Source organism: Platalea leucorodia (assembly GCF_965183815.1).
Source record: "Platalea leucorodia genome assembly, chromosome: 3".
Lineage (NCBI taxonomy): Eukaryota > Metazoa > Chordata > Aves > Pelecaniformes > Threskiornithidae > Platalea > Platalea leucorodia.
In genome coordinates, this window is record NC_138825.1 from 7,242,076 (window position 1) to 7,267,547 (window position 25,472).

The following is a 25,472-nucleotide window of genomic DNA, read 5'->3' on the forward strand; positions in this document are numbered from 1 at the left end:
CCCCAGCCCCAAAGCTGACAGGCAAGGGAAAGTGAGGCATGAAGAGGAAAATGTGGGGTGCTGCGGCCCCAGGTGGGTGGAAGAGCTGGGAGCAAAGCAATAAAATGCTTTTCACTGTCAGACTTAAAGCACAGCAGATTTCAACCTTCGAAATCCCACAGCAATTGCTTTGCAGGAGCAAAATAGTTATTGCTCCAAGGAGTTGGCGCCTGTGGTGTGCTCCACCTTTTCCTCCCTCTTTGTCATGGCCCTTTCCTCAGGAGGACCGAGGTGCAAGTGGAAATCACCAGCTCCTGTGGTTTGTGATAAACGAGACCAAGCACCGGTCAGTGTTTTCTAGGCTGCAATTTATAGGGTCACTGGGAATTGCTGCATTGCTGAATGCAGTCAATCCACTTAACAGCACAGCATTGCTTCTAAAGGATCCCAGCCGGCTGCTCCTGTCTGCTGTGGCGTACAGAAATGAAAAGTGCAATCCAGCTTCTGGTTCAAATGAAAATTCTCTCTAATCTGGAATAGCTCTACCCTGGGAGGTGCCTTAAATACGATAGCAGGGCTGCTATGCCAGGGAGTATGGTTTTTTATTTGTAATGAAAAGAACTGTATTCCTATAATAAAAAAGTTTAGTGCAGAAAGTTAACTAAGGTAATGTTTTTAGAAGCTGAAAATATCAGGAACTCAAATAAAAGGCAACAGTGATTTTTTTTTTTAATGGTTTTTTTTCTTCTCTTTTAAAACCCCTGGGAATTCATTTCCTGGTATCATTGTTGTAACTCCAGACCTAAATAATTCATTTGTATTCATGTCAGTCCCACGTATGCTTCCGTAAGTATTGCATGCAATTCAAACTAAATAGACAGTTAAACTAAAGATGGTAGTGAGCAAATCAGACTGCAAACCATACGTATAGGCAGGAATAGAGCCCTTTGCAAGAGCTCCACTCTGCCATCAGTTGTTGTCTGCCTGGCTGCAAAGTTTTTATTGGATCATTTATACAAAGAGGCCAGTTTGATTTTTGTTTCCATACGTGACATATTACGAGACTAGCGCTGTCAGTTTAAGTTTTGCCTTTTTCTCTAGCTGATACATTGGGCTGATATATTTGCCCTGTAGGAAGGATACATGGAGCTAGGGCATGCAGGGCAGACTCCAGCCCTGAAATTTAAGAGCACTTTCTCTGAGCTTAAATGTGTAGGGTAATGGTTACCAGAGAGGGAGCATGGCTGGTCAGCCACGTCTGATATTTCTTAGGTACCAGTCTCCTCTGGATGGGGGACATTTTGCAGACTTAGATTATGGCCGTTGCTGTGTCAGTGATTGTCATCTACTTGATGACAACCCCACCTATGCATGTTCGTCCAATCTGCGAGTTTGGTTGTTTTAGAGCAATATGAAGGAAAATGAGTTTTGAACCCTAGAATCACATGAGCTTGTTTGCAAAGAGGAGGATGTAAGTTAACTGTGTACCTTAAGCATTCGGGGTTTGCTTGGGATTTTTAGCTTCAGTAAATGAACTTACTGAAGGAATGGAGCAGTGCTTTCTCCCACTACCTGATCTGCATCTCATTTAATAAGTTATTTTCCATTTTGATACTTACATTTCACTCTGTTGATGCTGTTGGACAAAACAGGGACTTCAACCAATGAGGCTGAGTAATTTCGGGAAAATTTTCTGGGATCCTCTGTCTGCTCATTCCTGGTTGTACTGGTCTCACTGTTGTGGCTGAAGTCTATACCGAGCAGGTAGCCTTTATGTCATTCAAAGGTAAGACTTTTCATGTTAAACTCTAGGTTTTGGCTTAATAAATCAATAGCCTCTCAACTAATCCCATTGTTTAGCCAATCAGGACTTTAAACCAGGCTGTTTCTGTAAAGGAGCCAGAGTTTTCTGGACACGTCTCTTTGCATGATGATACAGGAGTTACTGTATGGTTATGGTTGAGTTACGGTTATTTTTAGGGTTAGGGGTTGTGCTGGAAGAACAAGAAAGAGGCTAAAGCATGGTTGGAGTGGAGCTATGACGGGGTTCCCAAGGGACGTGTGGGCTGCAGAGGGACCCGGGCTGTGAGAAACTTTCTGGTTAGTGTGTTACAGTTGTCTTGGCCAGAGCTGGGGAAGAAAAACCCAAAGGGATACCTCACTTGTCTCTGACTCCCTCTTAATCACAGCTGCTTTGGGGGGCAGTTGCATCCCTTTCCTGGTGCACAATTTCCAGTTCCAAGGAAACCATTAGCAATTTTACTTAGAGTATACTTTGAAATGTATCGTCTATTCATTATTATCTTACTCTGAAGGAAATGGGCCATTCATGGTTTTGAAATCACAAGCTGTAATGATTTCTCTCTCCATGAGAATTCATTAGGCTTTATTTCATCACCTACCTAATGCACACTATGATCTTTCCAAACAGCAATTGCACAACAAGAAAAACAGACTCCGTGGACATGAGGAAAAACACCCTAGGTAGCAGTCTAGACAGTTCAATTCTGCAAAATCAGAAATCGGATACCAATAGTTTAGGTAAATTGAAGCTGAAAGAAAGGAAAATCACTTTGCAGACCCAGGATAAATGAAAAGCCAATCTGAATATCAAATTGACCCTGCTCCAGGGGAGAATAATTTGGTATGATGTATTTGGCGTCTCTGAATGTGTTGCTTACAGATAAATTAAGTGGTGTGCCTGGAAAAAAAAGAACAGGAGGTGAACATAAAGTCACGAGGAAATAAGGGTCTTGATCCAAATGCAACCCTGAGATCATTTTGGAGCTGATACACTTCTAAGGGAAAGCAGCACTGTAAGCTGCAAGGTTTTTCTTGGTAGGAGTGTTCCTTTATGCAGAAATTATACAGCTATTGACACCAATTTTAGCGTGGCTGCTCAGGGGCAGCATTAATGAACACAGGGCAAGTAGGAATGAGTGTATGAGAAACAAAGAAAAAAATACCCAGTAGAAGGACTGGGGGAGTGGGTAGTAAGATTCATATCCTAGCCTCAGTGAAGTTACTGGAAATTTTGTCATGAATGTCCAAAAAATGAGCACTTTTTTTTTTTTCTCCTTCTCTTTTTTTAATAGTGGTCTTGTTAAAGTGCTTCCGTAGCCAAGCAGCCCTCCTCAAATGCTTGGAGTGGCTGGATTCATCACTGAACCCACCGCCCTGAGAGCCAGACGAGGAAGGGTTTCATTCATGAAGTCTTGTTGCCAGGTCTCATTAGTGAAGTGAGTGTTCTCTTTTCTCCTAATTACCCTGTGCAGACGTCACCGGTGCTGTGCAGCTTAAGTTCATCGTCCCTTCAAGCTAAGTGCAGCTTCATAAAAAGCCAGCCTGTTTTGTAAGATGTGCAGGGTAAGAAGGCACAGACCTGCTGGGTGGGCGCAGAGCATAAATGCAAGGGCTAAATGAGGAGGCAGGGTAGCAGGAACAGGAGCGGGAGATTGTACCTGTTAATTACCGTTGGGTCTCAGGGGAGTTTTGCCACCAAATTCCATTAAAATGAGAGTTTCAACCTTTAAAAGTACAATTCAGTGGCTTGTTTCATTACATAAGCTAGCAAAGATTGTATATTAGTCTCTGACAGGGCTACATTTGGGTGAAAACCGTGCTGAATTATTTATTTTGTCATTAATGTCACACAAACCACAGTAAGGAGAATTATATGGGCTGCAAAAGTGAGCAGCGCTAAGTCAGTTTCAAACAAATGGAATTGTTATTCTTCAATACCAGTTGCAGGTTGCAGCCGCCTAATGCATCCAGGAGAGGATGAGAAGTGAATGGTAAATCAATGAAAAGGTTCACACCTGACTGACAGCCCTTAAATAATGTAAAGGGTCCCTCGGCACACGGCGGGGTTATATAATACATTAGCATTTAAGACTGGTGGAAAGACATGCAGGGAAGTGTTTCAGAAGTTTTTTCCTTGTAGCTGCAAAGCTCAAAGAGCCGGAGAGGAGCGTTCCTGGAAAATGGGGTGGAAAGCTCAAACTGTGCCTGGAGAATGATAAAACAAAGAAATCTTAATTTGGCCAGACTAAATTTTGTTGATATTGGCCTTTGGTAAACCCAAAAGGGGTCTTGTGCTGCGCAGTGCAGCGGACGCAAGGGCATGGTGCTCTCTGTAATACTTGGGGCAAGGCGGTGAACCCAAGGCCAGTTTGGGAGTGGGGGCTCAGCCCTCTCTTGTGCCATGCAAGCGGACGTCTCTGTAAGCCGCACTGTAGGAGTTTCCAGAACTCAGATGCTCTGCTGTCCTCTTGTCAGCTGTGGACAGACAATTCAGGGCATCCCGGATGTTTACAGCTGTGTTCCTTCTTCCATAAAACAGCCCCTGTTTCCCCGAACAAACACGTATGTAAACGCAAACGGAAGGGCATCTAGCAGTTGGATGAACAACATGGGAAGTTGTATCTAGCAAATACAGTTGCAGGTTACAGTCACGTTCTCCCTCTGATTCTGCAAGTCTGTGTGTTATGGTATAGTCTCTTTGGACATGTGTACATGCTTTCCTGCTCATGTGCACCGTCTCTCTTTCTGCATTATCAAAGATCTGAACTTTGCATTTCTGACCCCAGAAATGGGTCATAAATGGACCATTGATTTGTAGCTGTTTGGTGTGCTCAGAAAAAAAGTTGCATGGGAAAGATTATAAACGTCTGTGAGCAGACAGATGGACACAGCTCTCCCTGATCCCTGTTAGCAGGCTTCTGAATTACATCTGCTAGATGATGACCAAGAACATAGGGAAATTCTTTATCTGTTTTTAACCCTGGTGGTGATTGTACAGGCTTGATTATAAAGAATTACATCTTTTCTGTTTGTAGAGAAGCTGCCCACAGAAAGTGACACATGAAGATGTGGGAACCATGAAGCCCATTATTGCAGCTTCATATTAAATATGAAAATCTAGATAAATAGACAGACTGCATATATATGTATGTGTGTGTAATTTTTTTTTTTTTTTTTTTTTTTTTTTTTTAAAATACATGGCTGACACTCTTTTCGCTACCTTGCTGTTCATATTGTTGTTGGGCACTGTTGAATGTACATGGCCTCACCAGCAGCTGCTATCTATCAACATCCTTACCCAAAAGCAGTGAAATTGAGACACATCAGCTGCAACCCCTGCCCTCCCTCTGGAAGTGTTTCCCCACCACACATCAGGCTGGGAGAAACTGGGACTTTGCAGGGATGGTATCTGTTTTCTGATTCAGTGGCGGACTTTTTGTAGGACATTAGGCGTACAGTGATTTATGCAGCTACATAAGCTATTCAGTTTTCTGTTTTGTCATCTGTGAAATGGGGAGAAGTAGCCTGAAAATTACGTAGCAGTGATAAATACTTTAGTGACTGTATGGTGCTGAGGCACAGCTGTAACGAGGTAACAAGACTGTGAAACTTTGGTTTATTAAATTCTTTCCTACTTTAATGGTTAAAGTTTATGGCAACAGTATCAGAAACACATCTGTTTTTTTAAGAAGCTGAGGCATCATTTATTCTACAGTGAAAACAACAGCCAGTAGGAAGACAAAAAACAACTTTTCATGTAACTTCAGTGAGGATGTGCCTGTCAGTTCATGAAGGTCGGGAGAGTTTGTTTTTGCATGTCAGATAGTCCGTGGCAGACTGGGAGGTTTATATGGAAGATTTCACGGAATAAGCTGTGTACTGTAATGGCTGGATGCAGCCTTTAAACAGGCACGTCAATCAGAAGGGACTTCTGACAGCCGGGAATGGGCTAAAAAATTTAATTGCACATATTTTCTCAACAATAGAATAAGTTTTAATTTAACAGTATGATGGACAAAATTCTTCTTTGTTTTGTTCATGAATACTAATAAACTAACCCCTAATCTGATAACAACGTTTACTTTAGTGTCTTTAGACACTCCTCTGACTTTCTGATAGAGCTATGAAAAGTCTCTCCTCTTCCCAGGCTTTCTTCTCTTTTATCTGTCACCCACCGGTCTCCTCACTTGATCCCCTTCTCCTAGCTGGATGCTCTGAAGTTTGCACTTGGTTTTGGTGCCTCCAGGCCATGGGATAGAAGGTAAGCACAGCACCAGCGGTGGAGAGCTGAGTCTCATGACCTTTTCAGCAGCCCCTGTTTGATGAGAAGAACCAGCAGACAGGAGAAGCAGGAGGGTCTCTTCACAGCTACCTGGCTGGAAATCCAGAGTAGCTCCCATTAACTATGAATTCAATGCGGCAACTTAAAATGTGTCTCTGCTAGCAGCTGCCTTTCACTGGATTTACTTGACTGGGCTTCGTTGTTATTTATTGTCCTACTAATTTCTGTGTCACTGCGTGCATGTGTGTCATACATCATGTGTGACACATCACTAGTAGTTGTTTTGATGTGTTCTTTTTTCCCTCCTAAATCATGGACAGAGCTACTGAGCAGCATGGGACCACGCTGCAGCCCACAGGGACCTGTCAGAAATACTCCAGGGGATGAGGATTTCACTACTCGCCATTCTGTTTGAACAGCTGTCATTTAGTCATTTTTTGGTGAGAAATACAGCACACGCTGATTTGATTCTGCCCCATGAACCCACAGGCAGGCATGACATACAGTTACTCAGTTCACATAAGGTGTGATGAAGGAAAAACTCCCCAAGTACTGAGCAGAAAACTGACTCCACTCAATAGTCTCATATATGCCACACTGTTATGAGCCACTTATTTGAATAAAAATTTCCAGAAGGTTATCTAAGCAGTTGGCTGGAAAGTTTGGTGTCTTGAAAATGCTGGAGTGGCTTTATTGCATTCAGGTAAAAAGACTATTTAGCCAAACAACTTTAAAAATAGATTGAAATGGGTTTTATATCCAGGGTTCTTAAGACACAACGCCCTGAGCTAGAACAGATCCGGCTGTGAAGGTGTAAGGCACGTGTTTGGGTCTGGTAACATCCAGAGAAGTTGTATGAGCATGCAGCTGTGGTGGGGTGGCATGCAGTGAAGAGAATGACTGCAGTCCAGATTAAGGCCTTCAGGATAGTATCACCGAAGTCACTCAAATTATTTTGTATTTACACCATTGTCAGTGAAAGCACAGTTTGCATTTTAGCCTAGAAGAGCAGCTCCCGAAAAAAAAAAATTGAATATGCTGCACTCAGATCTCCATTAACTGTAGAAAGGGGGTTTAGCTGCATTACCCTGGGTGAAGCTACTACAGGTTTTGATCTTACTCTAGCATTGTTACTTCCCTGAGTTATTACTCAGTATTTATACAGCACTTTCTTTTCCTGACCGATAGAAAAGGTCGTTTGCCCTAGCAACCCCAGTAATGACTCTGCTTCTCAGGTACAAAGCACCTTCCAGCAGATCCACACTAGCACATAACGTGAATTTTGGAAATTGTTGGTGGTTTAGAGCAAGAAGGATCTGCTGTATAAAAAGATGCCAAACAGAAAATAAGGTATGCTTCCAGCTCATTAACTAAGATTCCTGTGTAATCATCTTCAGTAATGCTTTTGTTTTCCCTGTTGTTTTTGCTTTCTTTCATCTATGCATGCATTTTTTGTTTGTTTGTTTGTTTTTTAAAGATTTTCTTGAAAAATAGAAGAATACAGATGCAGGTGGGTAGATGTTAAAGGATATTTTCAGCCTAGTGTTTGACAAAGACGTTGTTAGCACTGCCAAAAACAACCGAAGGTGAGAGTGGATCCGTGTTTCCCTCAAAGGAAGCTGCTCTGGGGTTGTGGTGATCCAGACCAAAAGGCTGCTGGATGCTTGCCTGGGCCGACTGCAGAATTTGCAATCAGTGACTTAGTTTCCTTCTCAAGCTGAGTGCCTTCAGAGGAAAGCAAGGAATCCCTCATCTTTTGGCTGACCTCTTTTTTGTCTTTCACAGAAATGCTGCTGCTGTTACAAAAGTCACAAAGGTTGCCGCTTCCCAATGTGTCAGTGCACAGGGGTGGTCTGAGAGCAACCTCTGCCTTCCCTGGCAGATCCCGAACGCATTGTCCTGGCTCGGAGCTAGCCTGGCTGTTGAACGATATGTTGGAGTGATTTACTCGCTCTGAGAAAACAGACCTTCCTCTTGCAGGTGTCCGACTCTTCTGGCTAGAGCCACTATGCAGGCTTCAGCAGTGGGCAGCTCTGCCGTTTCTGTGTAATTTCAGTGAGGGAAGTGGAGAACATTGGATATTTTTCCAGCCTTGCAATCTAATAGCCAGGTTGTAAACGATAAAGGGGGGAGGGCTGTTCTAGAAATGAAGAAGATGCAGGAAATCGCGTATCACTTCACGCAACCATCCTCAGGTCTGATCATGCTCCCTTTGAGATCAGCTGAGGTTTCCCCATCACTTATGCAGGTACCCCTCAATGTGCTTATCTATTTTCCTGGCAAGCTTTTGAGCTGTTCCTAGGCTGTATGCAGCTGCAGCACCTGAGGCAGGTTAGTGGCTGTGTGGATGGATTTGCAACGGTCTTTTGGGGCAAAGCGTGCCAGATCCAAAAGCTCTTGGGCTTAGTAACAACTACCATGATGCTCAGAGCTCTGGATCGAGCCCTAGAAATATTAATAATCAGCTGAAACTGGAAGCAAACCTAGCTCATAAAAATGACTGTCAAAACATTTTGCTCAAGATTTGACCAATTGTCAATGTTTCAACTGAACAAAATTTTTCATAATATTATCAGAATCTTTTCATTCCTTTGGTGTTAACTAAGGGCAAAAAGGAAGTTATTCCTTTAAATAAACTTTCAGATGAGAAAGTAGGAGACAGGACCATTATGACCTTTTTATAAGCAAAAAAAATAAAAAAAACCCCAACCAACCAAAAAAATCCACCCAAAAGAACAAAAGAGAAAAGCCTAAGTATCAATGCCTTCATGGAAGGCTTGGCCAGCAAAGCTCCAAAGCAAATCATAATCCAGTAATTGGTGGCTTTCTGCACCACCAGTTCTGTTTCTTGAAGCAGTAAATTCATCTTTGCATCTCTGTTTAGAGAAAACCTCAGGGTCCTGCCTGCCTTTACCAAAGCATGAGTAACGGCAACAGGGGTCGGCAATGCAACCGCATCTCCTTGGGCAGCGTGGGCCATGGACCTTGCGCAAGGTCTTCTGGGATGGTCTGCTGCAAAAAAGAAAAAAAATCCATTATTTTTGCTTCATTTGTTGTCAGCACATAAAGATAAGTTGGCGTAAGGCAGTGTGCAGAAGGAGTTAGCTTGCCAGTGTGCGCACATTGCAGTTAACCTTGATGTACTGAAGTAAAGGTCAGGGTAAGATTTAAGTGGCGACTGAGAGGAAAGTAGAAGCAGGTAAGCCCTGCTTAGTGGAGAGCTTCTTCCCTGTATGGGGGATTGGCAGTGATACGTCTCATTTTACAGGTACTGGGAGCTGTAAGAGTGAAGGCAGGGCTCAGGATAAGGTATCAGCCTGACCTTAATCTGGAATTCATGGAGACCAGTGGTATGGGTTAGGGCTTGCTTGTAGAAGTGTATGTTGGCTTTGGCAGGACATGTGCTGGTAGAGTAGATCTAGCTATATTTGATGTTACGACTATTTGAGATTGCAGGAATGAGGTTAAGAATAGTTTCAGGGTTAGTGTTGGGTTGAAGGCTGGATAACACTTCTGCAGCATATGTTTTTCTTTGGTAAAGGGCAAGACAGAGCAGCATGTGAGGGAATGTTAGAAATATATATATATAAAAAAAAGGTATTAGAAAGCAAAGAAACAAAACCCAGGCACAGTATTTCATTTGCACAGTGAATCCTCCAGATCAATTTCTGACTGAATTGAACAGCTTCATCTTGTAGTTGAAACTGTTTTGAAATCCACTGTTTTTCTCTCTGCTGCTGTTAGGGACCCAACTGTGTAATGATGGCTGGGTTTCATCTGCATGATTTTGGGAGCCGAAGGGATTGTGTTCTCCACAGCTTATTACTGGTAGGACGCCTACAGAAAGTGCTCTTCATTTGTATTCCAAAATCAGCTTCCCGAGCTGCAATCTTCTGCTCTGGAGTTGACACCTGTAAAAGAAAAACAAGTTGTAGCTTTTGATTTATCCATTGATTTAATAATTGTTTTCTCTGTGTAATGGGGATCCCTGGAAGAGATGCAAAGTGTTTGGTCTTTCCTGCCTGTCTGATAGGTTATATTTTAAAGGGAAATTGTAAGAAGTGAAAGATCCCTACACTTCCATGCTCCTGCTGCAAATCTCCAGGAAAACTGAGATACTAAATAGGTGTTGGCTCGTGCTGGAGTTCTCTGCGGCATTTTTCCTCAGGAGAGAGATCTTTTAATGTCATTTTGCCTGCTGATAACCCTCCTTCTCCTCTCCGCCTTTGGCACTATCTACCCTGTGGAGGTGGCAGAACCCTGAAACTTTTAAGATTTTCTGTTTGCATGAGCTGTGGGAAACTGTGCCCATCCACTGCCCGATGTCCCCATCCATGGGGGCAGGCTGGGTTTGGGTTGGGGCCAGGCTCAGGTCCCCTGGCTCCGCAGGGGAGGCTGCAGCCACCGCTTCCCCAGGACAGAGGAGTCCTGCCAGAGCTGGGGTGGGGGTTTGAAGATGCCCCATACTTGCATATGATGTGCTGTAGATCACACTAGACACCCTGGGGCTATAGGTTTTTGGGGTTTTTTTTGGTCTCCCTCCTTGGGCTTACGAGAAACACAACGAAGGGATCTGCCTGCTGAGGAGGTTGTAGCTAATATTAGACGTGCCCTGATACAAGCCGTGCTTCCCTGCTCCTGCAGCAACGTGGAGGCCATGCCGCAGGCCATCATCCCCTGCTGCTTCCCCCATGCAGGGAAAGTGCACGGCCCCCGTGAAAGCCAAGGTGGGGCTGCAGCGCCCTTTTTTTGGCCCTGTGCTGTGCTGGAAGGTGCTGTGCCACTGCTCGGGGCAGAGCGGGGCTGCTGCCGGCACCCATCGTTGCCCACATTCCCGCGGTCCCTCCTCACGCTGCTGCGTCGTTTGTTTTCTTGATGAGAAGAGCACTATTTTGTGACAAAGGTAGAGCTTCGTGACAACAGCAGCAGAAATTACTCTCCTTTATGACTAGTCCTTCAAAGAAAATCTTTCAGCTCTGACTCTCCGTGGGCTGAAATCAATGCGGGCGTTAAGCAACGTGGCTTGGCTATTTGGATAAAATAGCCTAGTTTTGATTAGGTAGGGAATCGGAGGATAAAGGGATTTCTCTTTCTCAGAACTGGGCAAAGAATAGCAATGTAAAAAGCTGGATCAAATAGCTAAAGCCAATATCTTCCCCCTGAGGCTTTCTTTCGGTTCCTTTGTAGCACATCAACATAAAAGAGACTTAAACTCCAGTTTCTGAAGGTTGCCGAGTGGGAGGGCAAAAAATAAAAGAAAAAAGGAGTTCGCAGCTGCAGCCTCTTAGGAAATTGTGGTAACAACCTGTCATCCTTGGAGTCGTGGCTGATAATGCTTCTGTGTGTCCTTGTGCCTGTTGGTCTTTATCTAAATTATCTGCTGGCACATCTGAAATTTAATGATGCCATATGACACTTGGTACAATACAGTCTCTTTAGCGTGTTCCCCCTCTCCCAGTACTCAGGAAGGCAGCATGGACGGGAGGAAAAAAATGCTTTTTCGCTACATTTTGCTCCTGATGTGTTAATCCTCTCCAGCCCACTGAGCTGCTCAGTCTGTTGGCTACGTTTGGGCATTGCAGACTGAGAAGCTGATGCGTATACTTTCACACTGCTGCAGACATACCTGTCCTTACTGTGTATTCTTATAACATAAACTATATTTGGCATCAAAAGGAGAGAACAGACACAAAAACGCTTATTTTAATATCTCGCATGTTAAGGAGCCATTCCCACTTGATTGGCATAGGGGTATGTGCTGCCATTTCCTCCAAAAAGGTGATTTTCCTGTGAAATACCTGCAATTTCCTTCCCAGAGCAGGGCACAGCCGTTTGCAAGAATCACAGGTGGAGCAAGATTCCCTCAGCCCCTTCCTCCGCACTCCTTCGGCTGGGGCTGCACGGCTAGAAGGCGCATCCCCTGGGTGGTGGATAGGGGATCCCTCTCTGGAGGGTGCACCGGATAAAATGGAAGAAGGTGCCGCGAACCAACGCAGCCTAAGGGAAGGCCACCCTGACAGAAAAACCACTGGCCCTCCAAGTCATGGGGGTTGGGCAGGAGGCCAACTACCTCCTCCCGGAAAAAAAAAAAAAAAATAAAAAGTTGCAGAAATGACGAGCATCAACTCGGAGAGAGAGAAATCAGTAATGAAGTGAGGAGGAGGAGATGGAACTGGATCGGTCATGTCTTGAGGAAAAAACCAACAGAAGACTGCGCTGTGGCCCTTGGGACTCCAGAGCACGCAGCCGCAGACCGATCGAAGTGGAAGAACGATGTTCGCGCCTTGTGTGCCTCCTGGCACTGAGAGAATTCAGATTCAGATTCTTCCTCCGCACTACTGCGCTGCTCACACCTCGCTTTGCTGCTTTTAATCCTTATTTTTCATTTTAGTGACCAGGCCATGTCTGGAGGCTCTGGATGGGTGACAGAGCGGGTGGACAGAGCCGCTCACGACGCAGAGGGTGATGAACCTGACCCCATGCAAGGTAGGGGACCGGGAAAGACCCCACCCTGCACCCACACTGCTGCCCCCAGGCACCAGCTCTGACTCCAGCTTCTCTCCCGCTTCTTCCCTGGTTTGCAGTAACTTTTTTTTAGCCCTTCATGTCGCCTGCCTCAATCTTAATTTGATTTACAATACACGTGCTGCTAGGCTGCCTGAAATATATTGAAAGAAACAACACAAATATCCTCACAGATGTGACAACAAAAGAATAGAAAAAGAAAGAATTCCCTTAAAGGGGAGAAAAGAAAAAAAAAAAAGGCAAGGAAAGAAGGAAGGCTCAGATATTGTGTCAGGTATGCTTGGTGAGGATTTTTTCAAAGAGCTGCTTGTTTTAATAATGCCTTTGGTTAACAGGAAAAACCGTTTTATTAAGAGTACTACTTCTACTTCTTTTCTGTAGAATTACTATTCGCCCATGAAAAAATACAGCTTCCACTTTGCATGCTAATTTTGACTGCTTATTTCTGTTTCCTTTAATTTTTTTTATGAAATTATACCTGGGTCTCTGTAATCCTAAATTTAACATGAAGAAGGAACCTGAATGCTCCTGCAAATCTGCTTGCTGATTTCCAAAATATCTTATGCAATGTATGGCTTGGAAAGAAGCCACCTTTCCTTCAGTAAAAGAAAGAAAAAGGAAAAAAGGGCAGGTTTTCTTGGCTCCCTGCTTCCAGAGGAAAGCTGGAACATTCAAAATCTAAAGGCTGGAGTAAGAGAAGATGCTAATGAGCAAATTTTTAAAGATCTTATTGTATCTAAATAACATCCTGGGTTTTGGCATCTTGTTTCATTATGTTTTGGGTTTTGTTGGTTTGTTTGGTTGGGTTTTTTAACATCAGCAGCTGGTGGCACTGAATTGTGTCTATTCTGGAATTGCACCATGGTGTGGGATATGTTGCTACAACAGGAAAGGGATTTCAGGGTGATGTGGGCTCTCTCCTTAGGGAAAATTTTCCCACAGTTCGTGTCAGCAGTTCACAGAAGATGGGGCTTATTGCAGGAAAGCTCTTGGCAAGCCCTGGGGACACCTACTCTGGCCATGTCACCCACTGTCCCTGGCAGTTTCAGGTTGGATATGGCCCCACGTTTGCCAGGGAGATTGTCGCTCTGTTTATTTACTAGCAGGGCACTGCGCAAGAGGCACCGGGCAAGTGCTGCCCACTTCCCAGGGTGCAATTTCTCTCCCCAGAGGCATAACAGCCCCGGCTAGGAAGAGCAATCAGATGTACATCGGTTGTGACACTGTGCTTGAATCAACGCCATGAGTCAAGAAATATACAGCAATCTCTGTCACTCCTTTCCCTAGGAGAGAGTTTCCCTCTCGTTTAACTGCCCCACACCTTTGCAAACCTTTTCTCTCACTAGCATAATGCATTTTTAATGAGCTCTTCTACAAAGACCACGAGGTAGATCTGCAGCCTTAAGCTGAGGCCATGAAATTTTTTATTATATCTGTAATTTTTTTTTTCTTTTACTTCACAGAGAGAAATGCACTACAGCTCTGAGCAATAGTGACAGGATGATCCTGGGCGAACAGAAGATAAATCAATGGGTAAGCAGTTCCTTTAAGAGTAAAAAAGGTGTTAAATTATCCCAGCCTTGTGCTGCTTTGAAGCTCACCATCATGACATTTTTTGTGGTTTTATTACTTTTTTTTTTCGGTGTGTTTGAGCTACTGCTTAGTCAAGTAGATAGTGTCAAATCCTGATAAAGCAAACTCCAACATCCTAAAGTCAAACGATGATATAAGGCAACATGGATAAACTGTGAGCTGTTTTTTTATTTTTTCCTTTTTATTCACTTAGGATATTTTTTTAATACATCTGAGAATTTAACCATATCTGTCACTGCAGTTTAAAAACAAGCTGAAGTAGTTAGTTAGTTAACTCAAAAATGATTGGAAAGGATGAAGACAGCTTGTGATTTCCGAAACTCTGTATATGCAAGACAGCCTGTATTTCAATCTGAAGAAATATTGCTGTAATGTTCTTCATCTTCTCCACATTTTGATGGAAAAAATCAAATGATTTTGATACTCAGTGTTTCAGATGAGATATTGCCTTTTCAGGTAGCGTAATTTCAGCTGTATATCACAAAGTGTAAAGTTTTATCATTCTGTCTTGCTTAGGAAAACCTGTTCTTGCCTAAATTATTTCTGTGCCACATTATCTTGAAGTATTTCAAAACAGTGCAATGTGAAGAGCTCATCTTGAAGTCTTTGGCTGCTGCACTATAGACTTCCAAGCTCTCATCGCTGTAGGATCTGAGCACCTTCCAGCAGCACATTGAACACCACGACTAACATCTGCCATGTTTTGTTTGCTTTCACATCCTCCCCTCTGGGGAAAATGCATGTGCAATGGCGTGCCCAGTTTTGGTCAGGTTTTTCTGTATGAGATCGGTTTGATTTTTTAAGACAGACGCATTCTTCTGAATTTCAGTAAGAAATGGCAAGATGGAAGAAATGCACATAGCACTCAGAGCAGCATGCAGAAATGTCTGTAGCGGTCCTTATGTGTGTGTGGGTGGGGTGTTGTTCAGCTTTCTCAGACTAATCTGGAGGAATTGCAGACCATATCAGGATTTTTTTGTGGGAGAGAAGCAGAGCTGGACTTTCCCAAAAGCCAAGACCAGATGTGCTCATTGCTAGATTGCAGCAAGTGAACTTGCAGCTCGCTGGAGTCCAGCCTCAAGTTAGGGCCTGCCCCTCAGAACAAAGCAGCATGCCCTTCTATAGCAGAGGGTGAACATAAGGGTTTCTTCTAGAAACTGCTGTGTGAGAGCTTTGGGCTTGGATTCACGCTCACTTGCAGAGGTTTGTGGTTGTCCAAAGGGCAATTTTTCTGGCTGAGAGGTGGCAAACGTGACACTGTTTTGGAACTGCTGGTCCTTGTGCAGGAAGGGGCTGACTTCAGTTTTCAGGAAGCCTGAAACTTCAGCTCTCATGTGCAAGCCCCATCCTCTTCTGCTAGCTCAGATGTCAGTAGTTACGCTTTACCTGCATTGCTAACTATTGTGATTGCTCACTGTTAACTCATCAAATGAGATGAGAGGATCTCATTACAAGGAGCCCCACTATCTATTACCAGTGCTGCTGTTTCAAATGAGACTCATTTTGCATTGGAATTTAACCGAACAGACTGGATGAAGGCACAAATAGTTTAATTGTCCTGAAAGTCGACTCAATTTGCCAGAGGAATGAGGAGCTTTAATAGAGTCGATGTTAAACCACTGTGGCTATTCGTCTTTGCTCTTCATGAGAGGTGGCCAGTCCTCCAGCCACAGGCAAATGGATGCAGGGGGGCTCTCACCTCCACCAGCAACATCATTGCTCTCTTCTACAGAAGTCACGGCGCAGTCCCTTGAAGGTGACGGTCAGCCACTGGCATTGCTGTCCTGTAAAATGGCATAACGCACAAATTAATCTGGGCTCATTGGTATATCCAGTGCTGCCTTACTAAATAAGCTGGGCAGAAATTACAAGTGTCTTTTGTCCTTTTCAAAATCTCAGACACAGCTGCCAGCGCTCACTAGTTCTGGAATAACTAGTTCAGAGTTCAGACCGGCATTTTCTGATCAGTACTGCAAAAATGGCCGTGTACTAGGTAAAACAGTTCCCTGGTTCCTAAAACTGGGAGATCCCAGCTTCCTAAATTCTCTGTGCAATATCCAAAGCAAATATTTTCTCAGGATCATAAAGTTTTATTAACTTCTTTAATTTTATTTATTTTATTTCTCAAAAATCATGTAATGACTGGATAGCTGGAGATGATGGGACAGAAGATTGTATCAGCAAAGTTATGAGGAAGACTGTGAACATTTTTGGATGGGTAGTGAAAGGAGGAAGAGACTGCCAAGGGCAGGCAATCCTTAAAGACAGGGAGAAGAGGAGAGACAGGAGTGAAAATAAAGGCTATGCAGACACAGGCAGAATTTGGGATCAAATTTACCATAAGATTAGCAGGAACGGGTGCATTTACATTGCATGTAATGCACAGATCAAGGCTGGCGGTTGACAGCCTCTTCCGTAGGGAGCAGGAGAGGTGCCCTCTTGTTTTCTGTCTTCCAGCTTGGGGGTCAGTTAGACGTTTCTAGGGATGCTTTATGATTTCCAGCTGAAGGGCACATGCTGAGCTTTAACTTATTCCCTTGGAGTGACTCCTGCTGCCTCTCCTAAATGCTTTAGTGTCTATTGCAGAGCTTCCTAGACTGCACTATAAGCAATAAATTGTTAAAAGCCAATGAGGAAGGAAATTGCTGGTTAACTAATCCTCATCACGATTGCCCCTAGATGGTGTGCGAATTCTGAGCCACTTGTGATGGGCACCAAATTCTCTTTCAAACTTAGCTTTAGATGCTTTTCATGTGCCCTTCTCTCCAGCCTTTTTACATGCCTGTTATTTCTGCTGCTATTTGCTAATTCAGAGTCTGATTCTTCAGGTCAGGGAACATTTTGTCACTGACTGCTGCGTGGACAGGCACAGGCTTCAAAAGGTGGTTTTTGTTATTGTTTCTTTTTTTTTTTTTTAAATCCTTATTAGCAGAAAAAGAAGCTAAATTTGCAAACAGAAGATGGGAAGAGGAGAATCACGTGCCTTTTGGTCATAATTATGCTATCAGAAGCACATTGGCATAATGAAGGGATAATTACTAACTATGCTAGGTTCTGTTTTCACACATTTATGACGATTAGGCATGGGAGCGGGCAGGTTGTCGCTGATTTTAGTCAAAGCCCTTTAGCAGGCACGAAGGAGCTTAAACGCAGATGGGAAACAGTTCATCCTTTGTAGCCCACCTCTGCATTTCCAGCAGGATTAAATTCACTGATCAGCAGCAAATGCACAGCGTGGAGTTGCGCAAGCAATGCCCAGTCATTGTAATTCTTCATGGCAGCAAAAGAGTCAAGGTGGTAAGTAATAAAAAACTGGGAGCCTCAAACCCAGCAGTTGCAATATCAGAAGGCTTTGTATCAGCTTAGCTGCCCTCTTGCACATGCACACAGAGTATGAAGTCTTTCGCCCAAATTTAACTTGTCTTTGCTTTGGTTCCTGTACAATGGTCCCATGCAGATCTGTAGTTCTCTATCAGAAAACCTCCAGCCCATGATCTGTTGGCAGGATAACTTTGTCTGAGGGACAGTGCTGGGCAGCGATGCCTCCAGGGGATAAAAGACTTCCAGCACTTGCTCTGGTTGCAGCTCTTTAATACGCTATTGAAAGGCACATCCTCGTGCGGCCACAAAGCAGACTTGAAGGCCAGGGACCTCAAGCCCACACATCCCTGCACAACCAGAGCCTGATTTTTCAGACCTGTCATTAAGCACTGGACAGCCTCTTGGCACTCACCTTGAAATGCATGTTTTCCCCTTATATGGGTTAAAACCACTGAGGATGACTATTCTCAGTGATTCAAGCATGTACATCTCATAATCAGTCTTAGGGATTTGCTCCAGATTTTGTTGTGCTAATTACCGTTCCAGGTGGCTATGAGTTAATTAGTAAGCTATGTGTTTCAGGGTGCACCATAACCATATATAAATAAATCGTTACTGAATAAAGAGTGCACAGATATAACTTACTTCATGATGTGGCAGAAATGCTTTGGCTTGCAGAGGACAACTGAAATGTATGTATTTTTAGGGACCATATGCAGTTCTTTACGTTAATTGGCTTCATCTGGATTTGGGTTTTGGAGGTCTGGGGATAAGGGGCTTGATCTAGAGTCATTAGTTATTATTTATAATGGCCTAATTTTCATTTCCTTAATTTTCAGGACAGCCTGTGCTTTGTGAGATACGATGATCTTCCCTCAGATGTTAGAAGGGAACCTGTTTGGATTTGGGCATCTGGGAAAGATGATACAAAGCCAGCAAGATCTCCCGTTGGTAAGGCAGCACCACTATCTTCTGGCCTTGAGCAGCAGCCCAGCGTCTCTCAAGTGTTTTCTTCCTATTTGTCACCCTTGGAGGTCGCCTTAGCACACAGATGGCCCCTGTTCAATGAAGCATGGAGGAAGGCAGCCAGAACGCGGGTGGCAGCCATCCCTGGTGCTGTGTGACAGATTGAGATTTTTTGTGTCACCGCTAAGCAGGAAGCAAAGCATGTGCTCTTTGCTCCCACCACCAAACCTGCAAGTCCCGTCACTCTGGGATGCCTGTCCCCCTCCATTGGCATGTCTGGGCCTGGGCCTATTGGCTTTTCCATTCCTCTCCTATGTCCCCACAAGGCCAAGTTGCAGGGCTGCATCCATGCTGGTGCCAAGGAAAAAGAATGGGATGAGGGAGGCAGAGAGGATCAGCAGGGTGTGTGCGGTGACTCTTACAGAGGCAGTTTGGCATGTCACCACCCACAGACACCCACCTCAGTGGGTTCAGGAGCTGCCTGTGGATGGGCAGGTCCGTACCACATCAGTAGCATCCATCCATCCCTGCAGCCAGGTCTCTGTGACCACAGCGGTACATTTCTGAAGAGCTACAGAGGGCTTTCTGGCCTTAAATTCTATCTTGCTGACGTATTTGTTGAGTCAATGCCCCACTCGGCATCCAGAAACACAGCCTGGGACTATTAGCACAGTTCATAATTTCAGCAATGCTTATGAGCCTTCAGATTGAGTCTGTTCTCTCACCGAAGTCATCGTTTACTTCAGCATAGCTTTTTTTTTAAATTCATGCCCTCCCCTCTCACACACTCACAGACCTCACAGAGATTTTCATGCATTTAAATGAAAAAGCTGAACAGTTCCCTTTTTCTCGTTCACATTATGCAGCATTGCCCTTCTCTGTACTTTATCCTATTTCAGAGCTGTCATGCAAACAAACCCAACTTAAAAAAAAAAGTCATTAAAGAAGTGTGCACATCCTATCAGCCTTCTGTCTCAGCTCCTTCTCTCACTGTATGTGCAGGGAGAAATCCCTTCTCCTGCTTGCCCTCCTCTTTCAGGTGTTTTCACTTCTTTCCTAGCTGTGGTTCAATATCTTTATGGCTCCCCAGAGCGTTCTGGTCTGCTCCAGTTGCCCAATAAACCCTTACTCCCTTTCCCCCCACACATGTAGTATTTACTATTCCAGGACCATGGAGCTACTGTTTTCTAAAGCATTTTTATGTTTCCTTCCTCAATTACTCCAGAAGTAGGAATTCTCTTTTTCTGTAAAATCTGTCCTTTCAAGCACACTATACTGCTAGGACACCCCCTTTTCTTTATCCACCTGATATATCTGGATATATCTCTTTGCATCTCTTTCCTACATCACTGGAATATCTGATTGTTTTTAATATGATTTCTTATTCCCTTTTATATATATATATATAAAAAATATATATTCTTTTATATATATATATATAGCTTTTGAGGAAGACTCAGCCATAGGCCTTTAACATGCATTGATTTTTTTTTTTTTTAATTTTAAATTATTATTATTTTTCAAGTATGATTGCCAGTCTAGCTTATCTTAGCCACCTTCATCATGCCAAAAAGTTACACTCTGGTAAGCCTGCCCCTTTTCACATCTCTGATCCCAGTTGATTGGGGACATTTGGCTATGTTGAACAGTCATTCTTCTGCAAGGTAAGCAGGAGGGGTTCCCCTTGGATTGTCATGCTGGCCACAGAAAAGAAGTCCTCTTCATCAGAGACTAACCACGGAGAAAGTGCATCCAGCTCTGGGGTTTACTGGTGGACAGTTCCTGTCAGCAGGAAGCATCGTTTGCTCTTGCTCTCAGCACGAGTGTGTGGCACTTGTTATTGGCTCTCCTGGGCAACAACCATAAACCCATCTCAAACACACCTCAAACACCTCCCCAAAAGGGGAAAACTGCAGGAAAACGAGGAAAAAAAACTAATTAATATCCCAGGAAGTGAAAATATGATGGGGTAGGGCTTAAAAGAGAAAAATGCAAATTGTTCCTGTAGAACGAGTGAGTGTCTTGTTCTTGCTGCAGCTGAAGCTCTTTGTGAGAAGATGTGGATGTTGGCATAGCTCTGATGGGGAGCTTGCACTGATCACAGATGGAGAGAGCAAGAGACTCTGGAGCAGGTGTGGGACAACAAGTCAAGGTTTTCACCTGTAATCCTCTGGTCTCTGGTATCCCACAGAGACCCACAGATGGCCAAGAGACTGCCTTTTCCACAGAGCAATATGTCCTGGTAGCAAGACCTCCAGTTTGTGGTAAAAATATTACTTACTTGACAGGCCCACGGAAAAGCACCTGCCTGGACAGCAGGAGACCAGCAAATCACAGGTATGAAAGTGGATCTGCCAACTTCTATGCAGAACATCTATCAGTGAATTTAGGCTGCCCCATCTTCACACCTCCCTAGAAAAACTTTGGATTATCTTGATTTTTATCCACACATGGAAGGTGAAACAGTCTAAATCTTAATGATTTATGGGATAGGGCTGCTTCTCAGTTTCAATAAATACATTAGCGTCTTTGTCAGTGAGGAGTAAAGAGCTGTTTTGAATTCATGGTGCATTTTAAAAGTTTCTTTCAAAGATTACTTCTTCTTTTTTCCCCTCTCCTCTTGTATCTCAGAAGAAGCCAGCCTGCCAAACTGCTCCAGGAAGCTCTTCTGAGATAGAGACATCCATCTCTGTGTACGGTCTGTACTTGTGAAGCAGAGCACAAAGCCCTTTTTCCATTTAATCCATATTAATTATCTCTCTGCAGCTCCTCTATAGTTTCCACTCAGCCCAGGTGCCAAAACATGTGCGGCTGCATCTTGACCAAACCGGAGCCTTTCACTGTACACCTGGTAAGTCAACACTCCAAAAATAAAAATAAATAAAAAGATTTACTGCTGAAGAATTGAGGCTCTCCACGGTTGAAAACTGAATGCCTTGAGATTGTGGACTAAGGCAGATATTTTTAGTGCCATCAATATCTCCTGGAGTTGATATCTCCCAAGACAGATGGTTGTTTCCCACAGAACGTTGTCAAATGTTTGCTCAGCCAAGATCAATTTTGTTCCAAGTCCTTTCCCACCTTCTGGTGAAATATATTTCACTTGCCAGACAAAAAAATTAAAGAAACAGCATGAAACCATGTAACTCTAGAGGGTTCTCATTCCCATAGCTCCCCTCTGTCCTTTAGCCGTGTGACTGACATCTCTTTCAGTGCCCGGGGAAGAATAGATGCACTCGCAGTGGAAGCACGATGCCAAAAAAAACGCAGGCTCAGGTCTCGTGTCAGAGGCTGATTTCCTCTGAGACCTACGGCAAGTCACTTATCACCATGTCCAGGAGTCTTGCTGCCACACTTTGCTGTTAGATCTCCTAAAACCAAAGAAATCTCGAGCTCTTATCCCTGAGCATCTTGAATTGATCTCCTAAGAAAATGAGGTGCAAGGTGGAAGGAGGAACAGAAACAGTGCTGAGGAGGAGGTGCTGGGAGGAGGCACAGAGAGGCCAAGTTGTGTCCATTGCTCAGCAACAACTCCAGCATTTCTTATAATTACAATCCTAAATGAGTCTGGAGATGTGGAGCCCGTGCATGGTGTCTGGCAGCACACTGGACTGGGTGGATTTTCAGCTGAAAATGGGGTGGGGCAAAGGACTTTTGAAAGAGTGGCACGGAATGTACTTCCAGTGATGCCCTATTTGTAAAACTGGCACCATAAAAAAAAGTTTTGTTTCTTTTCCTCACTGTTTGCTATTTTTAGCAGAGCCTGACTTGTCACAGTGTAAGGGACGCAGAGCTGGTACTTTCCAGAATACAAGCTCCCTGTAATGCCTAATTGTTAAAAGTGAGAAATTACAGCAGCCAGTGCCAGTAGCAGTTTCTTAAGTCTTATGATGATTCCTTCCCGTTACACTTTTGCTTGTTGTGGCTGTTTAAGCTAAAAATTGTTAATATATGCTGGTTTTCTGGCTAGGACATTGGCAATACAGGATCAGTAGGGTCTCTCTTGTCTTTATCAATTCATACATAGTAATAATTCTGATTTAGTTTTTTAATTCCAAATCCTTTTGAAAATGCTACAAAATCAAATTCTTTCTTCTGTACATTGAAAGGTAAATTGGATCATCCAGAATATTCTTTCCATGTGGCTTCATAATCTTTCTATTATGGTTTTAAAGGCAGGTGAGGCTCTCATTGAAAGGGAAATCCGTGCTATGATGCCCAAAAATATTTTTCATCCTTAATTTACTTGTGACAGTGATCTTCACACCAGCCTGACTTGAGCAACCCTACATCCTCAGGCTGCTTTTGTGGAAGAGAATGTTGGGTGGAAGAAACCTGCTAGTCTTGGTATTGTGCCTCTTTTTTGGGATTTGCTGGGGATTCATTAATATTTCAATCCTACATTTTCTTAAGGATTACAGATTCCTGATCCTTAACTCCTGTAGGAGGTGTTTTCAGCCTCCTCCTGCCAAACAAGCATCTTTGCCATTTTCAAAATACTATGTATATATAAACATATATTACATATATATATGCTCAACCTATTACTAAATTGTTAACCTGCAGATGTTGCTTTCTGTTACCTGGCAAAGTCAGGTGCAAGTCTATGCGTAAAACCTTTTCATATTGGGAATCTAATTGTCCATATGGAATTTTTATGGAAACCTATCAATGGAAGCAAGGTTTGTGGTATCATATTGGCTCCTGGGAGAGACTAGATGTGATGGTAATCAATCATTTGGGCTGCAAGTGGGTTTGGAAACCCAATCCCTACCCTCTTTTAAGAGGCATGCTCATACAAACAGAAATGAAGGAAATGCAACAACTGCATATACAGAAACCAGAGAGAGGAAAGCCACACACCTACACAAACTGGTGGGGTGGGGTGTGTGATAGTGTTAATTATTAAGCCTTATTTTATCTCTGTGTTCCTACTTAGTGGTCAGCTTCCCTCTTGCTCTGTTTGGGAGCTTTCCGAGTTGCTTTGAGCTGTAAGGCGAAAAAGCTCTTGCTTTCTCCTTAAGAATATTCATGTGCAAAGGCCAAGCTTCCACTCTTACATCTTTGCTCTGGAGTTCATCTCCCAAATGCATTAATTCACGGAACAGAGGTGGAACATCGTCATCATTAAGATCCAAATCAAGCTGCCTATCCTGTAAAGGATCCCCCTGCCTGAGGCAAAACAGAACTGTTAATGCATTTTTTATAAACAATTCCGTTAAAGATGCATGAAAGCTGTGTTGTAAATATTGAAGTGGAACTATCACTTTTTTATTTTTCTTCTTACTTTATAAAACATAGCACAAAAATCTCCAGGTCAGATTCCTTCTCATGCAAATGAAGCCAGATCCTTTGATTTCAAGAGTTTTGCCCATTTCCTTTACTATATTATTACAGTTTCTGCAAGAGCTCTGAAACAGCCCTGTTAGGATGTTTGCAAACGTGGCAAGTTCCATTATGGAACTATGCGGTAGTCAAGTTATAAAAACACTTGAATGTGAACTGAGCAATTACAGAGAACATTTATGAATATTTAAAGAGGTTTTGTAGTCTCCTAAAGCTACTCCCTCACTAAGGCTGGGGCATAGCGTGGTGCTTTACTCGCTCATCCCTTGTAAGTGGTGCTGGCCAAGGGCTGGGTGCAGGCTCTGTGTCGCAGTTCTCTCCCAGCCACGTTGCCTGCTAGGTTGCTATCCCACCTAGTGGCTGCAGTACGCCTGCTCGCCCCTCGCACAAGGTGCTTTTTTCCCATGACGTTGGTGAAACAAGTCAAAGGTTGATGTATTACTTCAGTTAGCAGTGAATGTGCCTTCAAATTGCTTAGTCAGACGGCCAAATGTATGCCCTTGCCTTAACTGCGTTGCACCAGGGACAGGTTTCACACTCAGATGGGTATTCACATTCTGTAAATTTATACATCAAATATAGATGCTGTCTAATACAGTCAGCTTTCTAGTGTAAGTACTCTGTATCGCTCTTCTTTCTTAGGTTTGTATCTGGCCCCTCATCTGGGCACATCGAGATAACGTGAATTAAGCCCCTTCCTGTCCTTGCTTGTGGGACCAGCTCAAGTTCCCCTAAGTCCCTAATGGCAGTCACAGGAGGGAATTTCATCTTCTCTGCTGTGCATACACAGATGTCCACAATGCACCCACACACTGTCCGTCCACTTCGCCATCAGCCCAACTCTGCTCTGACTGAAGCCAAAAGTAGAAATGCCATTGCCCTCCACAGAAGCAGGGTTCAGGACAAAATTTTGAGTTTAATGGAAATGTTTTATTAAAACAAGGTGCTTTTGAAAAAAATTTCTACTATTAATCTCCTTGAATCACATGAAAAAATCCATTGAAACATATTTTGATGACGACAAGAAAAAAGAAGACTTGTCAAAGCACTGCAAGAAACTTCCTACAATTGGAGAGGAATAACATTTATGGTAAGCCTTCAAACTGTGAAATTCTTTATTGCGTCCTCCCAACCTTGCTCTTCGCCCCTCTATTCCTATGCCACATTTTGCTCTGTTACAACTTTCCAAAAGTTACTTTATTGTCAAAAGAAGTGGGATGTCTTAATTCTTTATGTCCCTGCAGTCCTTAAATGCACACATGACTCACATTGACTGTATGGTCTGAATCTTTAGGTTGTCTTCTGTACCCAGAAGAATCTCTTGATTCCTTCCACGATCTTTTTTCCCTTCTTTTGATGTCAATCTTGTTTTGAGGTCAATCTTGCTTTGTGAGACTAAAGAACTCAAGGGTGAAGGCAGCTGAAGTTCCCAGTGTGTCCCTGAAGAGTGTCCACTGCTCTCTGCAGAGCAGAGATTTAATAGTGAAGGTCACCCTAGTAAATTAATAATGAATCTTTATCTTTTTATACAGAATAAATGCCTCTTCTTCAAAATGCAGAACTAAAAGAATTGTTTTCATGTGTATCAAAAAAAAAAAAAAAAATCACATTGGTAGAAAACAAAAGCGTTGTCCTGACCATCATTTTTCCTAGAAAA